Consider the following 9,038-nt stretch of genomic DNA (forward strand, 5'->3'; position numbering starts at 1 on the left):
GTTTGAAATAAGCAGAGGAAATTCAACACTTTCAGATAAAATCTCTTTTTCTAGGGATCTTTTCATAGTTGGTGGAGTGTCTCCTACATAGGAGAATGCTTACTCTGGGGAAGCAGAGAGCTAGCTGTGGCTCTGAAAGCAGAGGGACAATTCTGCAGTGACTGCCCATCTCTGTTCCGTGCACGGGGGCTGCTACAATGAAGGCAGACAGCTGATGTGGTCCGAGATGTGTGTGTGTTTGCCTACATTTCCTAAATTCCCCATGCAATTCCTTAGAGCCAAATTCCAGTCAATGATCTCCATTGTCATGAGTGATTAACATTTGCAAAATGAATCAAAAATGAGAAGGAGGAAGATACAGTCCATTTACTTGGGACTTTTCCCAGCAAACTAAGCACAGGACTAGGGCACACAAAGTTAGGTCTTACCTTTAGAGCACAGAGGTGATGGTCTGAAATGCCTGTGAAACTTCACAGACATCAGGACAGGTGTTGGCTACAAAAATTTCAGTCCTGGTATTCTGAATAAAAGGGATCTATATCAAGAAAAATCTTATTTTAAAATGTTCATGTGTTTGTTTATCCATGAAGTGAGCTTTAAAGCTCTATATTTGAAGGCTGTGCTTTCTCGACCTTTTCAGCATTAGGAGAGTACAGCAGATACATGCCAACAGTAAAGTCTCGGCTATTAAAAGACCAGCCTGAGTTCAGGGGGCAGTGTTTTCTTTATAAACTGACTAGGCTGGAACACCTGTTTGTGGCAGTGATGTTTGTGAAGCCCCAAAATATAGGTTAACCAGGAATCAGTAACATAATTTTACTCTTCCAAGTATGTTCGGCTAGATTTTGATTCCGTGTGGCTGCACACAGCAGCAGACATAGAAGCAGTGCAAATCTGGTGTCATGTCATTGTCTTTTCCCCCAGTATCTGAAGTGTTTTTCAATCGGTAGCTCAAAACTTTGTTCCTGGGTTTGCTTGTTTGATAAGTATCGTGCTATTATGTAGCACTGAGTCTAGATGAATGAGAAAGAATATTCTTCTTGGTGTCTTCCCAATGTTGAGGAGAGTGAAAAAATCAAAAGAATTCTGTAGTCTTTTATTCCAAGTGACTGGAGTACTAAAAAGGTTTTTTTTTGCTCTCTCATGCTTGTATCTTTGTGAATTATTTATTTATTTATTTGTTCATTTATATAATAGAATAAAGATGGAAGAAGCAAAATCATTTGAAGTTTGTCACATCTTGTGAGGAATACTTGCTGGAATAGCATTTCAGATAGTAAAAGCTGTAGGCTTCTGGTAGGTCTCATTGGGCATGTTCATACAGCATGAGCAAGTCATTTCTTCAGTATGGGCATAAAATCTGATGTTTCTGGTATTATTTGAATCCAGTGCAAGCGACTGCTCTGTGAGGGTGTTCAGAAATAGCTCAGACTTGATTCCAGGAGTGTCAGACTTGCTTTACATGCTCAGGCCTTCTATGCTGCGCATGTATTTATGCCTGGTATTCCAGGCACAGGGCGTTCAGAGTTTGCAGAATTCATTGTTTCCAAGGAAAGCAAATAATATGAGAAGAGAAGATCCATTTATTCAACTTGTATGCACACAAGTAAGCCTTAATTTTGCATGCGTAGCTATGGGGGTCAGGAGCTTTTAAAGCCTGCTTGCAACAGTGTGAATTGGGCTCTCACTGGATTGAGGCTGATGTAATTTAGGGCAGAATTTGGGTCAGTGGGTTTGTTGTTTCAGTAGATTCCCATGTAACCATTAAGACTGCATGGGGAATAATTACTTCTTTGAGAAATTCGGAGATGAGACAGGATCCAAAAAAGGGATTTGGATGTCCCAGTGAAGATTTGCCTGGTTGCCATCTACTCTCGGTTCTGCTCCAAGGGCATTTTATACAGTGACTATATTTGTGTAGAAGGCATAAATGATTTTTGGAGCAGGGACCAGAATCGAGATGATCCTAGCAAGCCTGAGTTCCTAGCTAGATCCTGACAACCAGGAAGTGTCCTGTGAATGCAGGAAGTCCTCATGTCAGTTGGTTGTTTTTACAATCATGAGTGGGAAGAATGTAACATTAGTAACATTGTTTGAAGGAGCTAATAGTATGTCTTTTGTGATAACCACCTTGGAAGTATCTTCTGAAATCACCCTGGATAGAAAGGGAAATTGGACTTCGTTGTTAACCCCAGGTGAGTACCTGAACCCTAAGATATTTCTGAAGCTAAAAGGCAAGAGATTGAAATGCCACAGAAGAGTGATATAGAAGGGATGAGGGAGAGATGAAAGGTTAGATGAGCTGGGTCTCATCATGGTCTCTGCTAAGAAATCAGAGATTTTGCTGGTTTGGGATCATGTTGCAGCATTCCTCTCTGGTACAGTATCATTTCAGTTAACGTTTCTGTCGTGTCAAAGCTTGCAGTGGTGTTACAGTTATATTCACAAGTACAGTTTTTGCTTTTGCTTCATTTTTGAATAATCAGTATGTCTCGATAGTGGCTTAACTTGACTCTGACAAGTGCAGTAACACATTTTGTTTTCAAAAAGTAAAACGAAATAAGAGAAAGGATCCAAAAGGATTACAAAAGCAGAAGCAGTTTTTTATTGTCAACTGAGATTTTTCAATTTATTAATCAGTTAGGTGAATGTATTTTATAGCATGTCACATGCCTTCCATTTCTTAGGAATTACTCAGGTTATTTTAGAGGAGAAACTAGTAACATTCTCCTCAAGACAGTTATTCTAGAAAAAGTCTGTATTTTTGTGTTTGGCTGTGTTTCAGTGTAGATGTGAAATTACAAATCTGTGTCTCTTTCTGAAAACATAAGTCTAGTGTACCGTCAAGGTTTGGTGGGAAACCTTTGGGTTAATTTATCCTGTCCAAAACAAATATTGACTGTTAGACTTGCTTAAAAGGATTTAATCCAAGCTTTTTTTCTTTGGAAAACTAGCTTTGGCAAAATACTTCTGAAAAAGCTTTTTAAAAAATTTTACATTTTTAACAATAATAAAGGAAATGGTAATTCATTATGGTTTGCGTGGAGAAAGTGAGCGAAGACAAGAGTTTTGTGCAACAGAAATACAACTTTTTTAAACCTCCCAAAATTTTGCCAAAGAGCAACATTTTCTTAGTCTTGATACAGCATTGAAAATTTTCAGAGAAATCTTTTCCTCTCTTTTTTTTCCTTTTTCCCCTCATAGATCTGATGCCCTTTCTTCAAAATTGCAAGTAAGTCCATTTTAAGTTCCTTAGAGATCCTGGCCACAAAACTGACTGGGACACTGGGAAATAAGGCATTGGTAGTGGTAAAATCCAGGCAGCCCCAGACTGCAGCATGACTAGCTGATGAGTTTTAATGGCCTTTTAAAACCAGAGTTGGAGGGCAAAGGAGTCCATGACATTAGATCCAAGATGACATTGACTGCAAAAGATTTCTGTCTGTCTGAGCATCCTACTGCTGCTATGGAAATGGCTCATTACGGAGTGACGTTAGAAGGGTTCAAAGACCTTTGTTGTGAGGGTTGAATGGCTTTGAGATATTTGAGAAAGTCATGGCTCCTTTTCTTCCAGCACTTAAGTGTGCCACCTGCACAGCAGTTGCAGTCTTTTCTGGTGGCTCGTACCGTGAGGCTTCACCTCTGGTATTCAGATGGAGCCTCAATCTGTAATGCCCAGGAATGAGTGCAGAGCAGCCAGCGCGTATGAAGGGAGAGTGGTTATTGTCTTGGCCTGTTGTTCACCTGATCTGAGCTTGGTTTGGGTCCCAGATGCATCCCTCCGTCCGATTTGGAGCAGAACCCTATAGATAGTCCCCACATAAGGAAAGCTGGTGCAGCACGTCACCTCCACTCTCTCCATCCCTTCCCAAAATGTCGCAGGAGGCATTTTATACCCTTTGGATGGGCACAGGTGGAGGCAGCATGTGTGCATGAGAGAGACTGACTATGGGATGCAGGAAGGTTTTTGACTGACAGATCCCCAGTAAAGGACACAGTCTGAGTCTGTGATCTCAGGCTAGTATTTTGCAAGTATAATTCCACTGACCTTATCGGAGCCATGCTTTATTCGCGAGCTGGAGTCTCTATCTTCATTACTGTTAAGAGGCAACAATATCTCCCTGTTACTTCATTTTAAATACCATCAAAGGCTAAATAATAAATTTATTTCTATAATGCTGTTTTAAGAGGATAGATCATTAGTCTTTTTCTCGTTTGGCAAATGAGAATTAAAGAAACCCCTACACTTCCAGTAAAGTTAAATTTAAAACATTCTGCTTTGTTTCTTAATATGAATTGCAGTGTCTGATTGTGTAACACTGTCATGTCAAAATGAATTTGTTTATCAGTATCAGCATCACTGGCTCTGTCAGCAGAGCTCATTGTTACCAAGTATAGTCAGTAGGAAAACACAGACGTTGGGATGTGTAGGTTCTACAGAAATTCTACAGATGTGGTGCTTGATGTAAAAACCAAACCAAACCTGATGTTTCAGATACAGAGGACTGTTCCCTTCCAATTATAACACCGCAAGTCACACATTTTGATCTTTAAAACCATGGCAATGTCTCTGTAGATCTATATTCTCTTTGAAGAAATATTGCCTGAAATATTTCTGCAGCAGCAGTTCAGGCACAAGTTTCCTTTTGTCAATGATGTCTGCTCAAGTAATCATGACAGTTTCATACTGTTTTCATTGAAAGGGTTGTATCTGTCAAATATTAAGCCTTACAAAATATTGCCTGCTGGAAAAGTGTGTTATGTGCAGATTTATGCAGGGCAGCTCACCAAGTGAAATTTGAAGGGGGTGAATTCAAGTGAATATTGCCCTTAGATGTTTGAATAATAATTTGAATTTTTGTTCTGACAAGTAGCTATTTAACATAACCTCCCCATCTCACCCCCAAATACTGCAAAACTATGAGTTAAGCATAGGATCAAAATAAATGCTCATTAAACACAGAATTATGTTGGACAGCCCGGTAGGCGGGATACGAAAATTGATAGACAGTATAAGTGTAGATCATGCCAATACATACCAGTGACTGTGGTGTAAAGGAATATCCAGGTCATGTTGTCTAATCTTCCATGGACAGCAATGACTAAAGATACCTTTGAATGACCACAGTGGTTTTCAGTAGCTTGTTAGTGCTACTAGTATTCATGTGTGCTGTGCTTTGCTTCAGGTATTCATTAGTGCTACATGGACAGAGAAGGGTCTGCTTTTAGCAGCTGTTCATCAGGTAATGCAGTCAACATGCTGTCATCCTGTCCTTGCGCTATGGAGCTCTGTCCTTATGATGAAAGGAAAGGAAAAGGAAGGGATCCTTCTGGACTGAACCTTTTAATAAAGCATTACAGTGAATTCAGCTTCAAGCTGATTGATGAAGGTACTCCAGTGAGGTACCGTTTGCTTTGTGTTTGGTTGGTGCCCTTCTGGAGGGAAGGAGATCTCCAACACTGTATGCCTGATGGCTAGGGCTGTGTGGAGATGGGAGGGGGTATTTAATTTCCAGGCCACTGAGTTTAGTTTTTACAGCTTTGCATGAGCAGAGAATACTGGGACTACTGTTCGGCAGCAGTTTTGGGCAGTCCTCTCTTTGGTCATCGTGGAGAGTTTTTCTTTCATCCCTTCTCTATACTTGGTAACGTAAAGTACTTTTCAGCTGAGGTATTTGCAATTTCCTGATGAGTTTGGAAAATAAATGGGATATCTGTGTACAGCACAGGAATGTTAATTGATTAAAATGTTCAGTGTGTCACCAGAGTGCTAAACTCTTACCACATCCTATTTGCCCTACTCACAAATTTTTAAGGCCAGAGAAGAACATTACAGGCATTTAGTTTGACTCATGCATAGGAAAGATTGTAAGATTTCATCTAATGATTTCCACACTCAGTTCAACAACCTAAAGCTCAACTGGAGCATATGCTTTCGAAAGGTATTTAATTTTGACAAAACAAATGAATTCTACTGCCTTTGCAGTCACCGACGAAAGTGCCATATGCTTCAGTAGAGCCAGCATTTCCTACTGAGGTTACAAGTGACCAAGGATTTACTGCGTCTCTCATTCCTGTGCCTAATTACCCTCACTTAAAAATTTGTATTACTGGGGCTATTTCCTGGAGTAAGACAAGCAAGATGTGACCCTTGTTTTTTAAACTATTAAAAGAGTGCTTTTTAAGCTTCACTTGTGGTGATAGTCTCACTGGGCACTGTGTTTGTGTGTGTTCTTCCTTCAGTTTTATTCTTATGATGAATCTTTCTTAGAATGTACAGGTTTTTATTTTTCAGGATACTTGAGAAATGCAGGTCCCCTAGGTTTTTATCATTGGGATGTGTAATCTAGCAAGAATAAAGTGTGTGTGTGTGTGGATATTGGAGTAGGGATACATCCAGCTATATACAGTGTACAAGGTTTTATTAGTAAAATGAAATAACACATTGCTACATGAGGACTTCAATGCTATAGCTGCATTATGTTGTTTGTCTATGAAATTACATGAGATGTTATTTTAGCACTGTTATTACTACTAGTTTATAAAGCCATATTTAAACTTGTACACTTAATTGTAACATAACTTGAACTTGTGCACTGTGTTGATTTGTGTATATATATGAAAATCTGTATATTTTGTCTTTATGCTGTATATGTCATTGGTGTGTAAATTATAAGTACTGGATCCAAAATACCTTTCTGGTCCATCTCCTTATTCTGAACGTCTCTCTGCTTTCTGCAGACTTGTAAACTTAACTGTGCTTTCTTAAGTGTGAGAGGGGAATATCTGAAATTTTAACAGCAGCTGAGCTAAGCCCTCATCTCTCAGGCGATATCTTTAGCTACCAGTGTATTTTTGGTCAGGTAACTCTTCGTCTCTCCCACTGATGCTGGGAAGGATTTCAAGCACAAGCACAGGAGGAAGTACAGTAGTTAACCTTAGGCATGAGGAGGTATAAACCTGAGAACAAAATCTTGTCAGGGGAGTATATATATATTTTAAGATCTTTACTCAAAGCACTGGGCTTGCTAGTTTCATTGTATGATAATGTTTTGGAAATTTTTCAGTGAATGTAAATCCTTGGGCAGGCTTAGCATGCTGCCCAGAATGATGTGCAAGTACTGCATGCCCCAAGATGGGGCCTTGACGGGGCAACAGCATGCTGGCTGGTGATAAAGGCACAAGATGATGTGCAGATGCATTCAGACTGTGTAGCGGTTGACATCACGTTGTGCTTCATAACTGGTGACACCAATGTTGTGGGCATGTACGTCTACATTACGAAAACCTGCTGGCTGAGTGCATTGCTACCTGACGTCACTGCGTTATCCTTGGGCAAGCTCCATCGGCAGCGTGGAGACCGTGGGATGGTCTTGCACCAGGGACGCTTATCACAGTGGTAGCGTGGATAAAGAACTAGAGGAAACCACCCAAGCACCTGGCCTGCCTGTAGTACTTGCATTTGCAAGTCTCCTCCCAGGCAGCCTGGCTGGAGCAGCCAGGAGCAGGTAAATGTTTCCCTTGCAGTGAGGACCAGGAAGCATGCATGCATATGTGAAAGCACTATATGAGAGGTGGGAGAAAGGAAGAGTGGGATTTGTAGACTATTTATCCAACTTTGTGTTTTGTGAGCAGGGAAGAGATAGGTAAGCACACTTCGCCCACTAGAATGTTAAAAAAAAGAGGTGGAAGTTGGGCCAAAACTTACAGTGTCATTCTGGGCATATTTTAAGTTCCTTTGGTTACCTTTCAGTTTTATGTCATGTAAAATTGATGTTCGTAAACTCTTCTTTTTTTCCCACAAAGACTAGAAACTTCAATTGATTCAATAAAAATTGAGATCAGAAACATATGCCTGAATTGAAAGACTTCAATCATTAAATATTGCAAATTCAAAAGAGCTGGCAGCCAACAAGAACTGAAAACCTTTTTGATCCAGTCAGTTCTCTCTCAGTTCTAGTGAACTTTTTCTGTATATGTGAAGTACCCAAAACTTTAAATTATGACATGTGAGTAATGTTTAGGAAGTGACGTTGAGCTTTACTCTGACAAACAGCTAAGACATAGAATCAAGATTGTGGCAGAGCAGCTTTGCGAATTCCCAAGTATCAACCATTTCAAAGTAACTGGCTCACTGCAAACACAAATTAAAGGTATTAGCTTAAATTTCAGTAAAAGAGATTGAAGCTGATGTGTTTTCCTTTATGTTAGTTCAGGGCCACAAGTGCAGATGGAATTTTTTACTGCAGTCTTGCCGACAGAAATTTGCTAAATCACAGTAATTAGTGGTACAGCTGATCCTTACTTCAGAGAGCACTTCTGAAAAGGTTATGGTATATGTGTTTTAGATGTGAAGAAAGACAGTCTGAAAGTTCCCCAGGATAGCACCCGTAAGCAAAACTCTGCAATTAACTTCCCAAACAGCCTTTTAGCTGTAAGCTAGGTTCTGCACAGGGAATATTCCTCATTTTCAGGTAGATTATTAATTAATAGCAGCTGATTAGAAGCCACTATGCCAACTCTATCCTACTTCTGATATCTGTTGAGAGGATGGGGTTCATTTTCCCACGTGTAGGTGTGTAGTGCTGCTTGAGCTGCCCTAGCAGACCGGAGACATCTGTCAGAGCTGGCTGGCAGTATCCCTGGGAGACCTGAGACCTGGAGCAGCAGCTGGAGGCCATGCAGGATATTGTACAGCATCTAAAATGGTGCCTAAACACCTATGTTTAGACAGCTAAATCCCACTTGGGGTAACCACCTTGAAGAGAAAACGTCAAAAAAACGGTGATGTTGATAATGGTGTTATCGTTAATGTTACCAATATTTGCATCATGGTAGGGCCCAGATAATCCAGTCAGCACATGTTCTTGTGTACTCCACAAACCTAGAGAGAGGAGTGTGTACCAGAAAGTTTATAATCCCCCCCCACACACACGCACACACGAAAAGGTGATCCTGCAAAGGTGAGGAGGATGGAGACAAACAGCTATTGTTTCAGTATTTGGCTCTGAATTTGGTCGTGTATATTTAAGTTCGTA

The sequence above is a fragment of the Rhea pennata genome, chromosome 3 (assembly GCF_028389875.1).
Source record: "Rhea pennata isolate bPtePen1 chromosome 3, bPtePen1.pri, whole genome shotgun sequence".
NCBI lineage: Eukaryota > Metazoa > Chordata > Aves > Rheiformes > Rheidae > Rhea > Rhea pennata.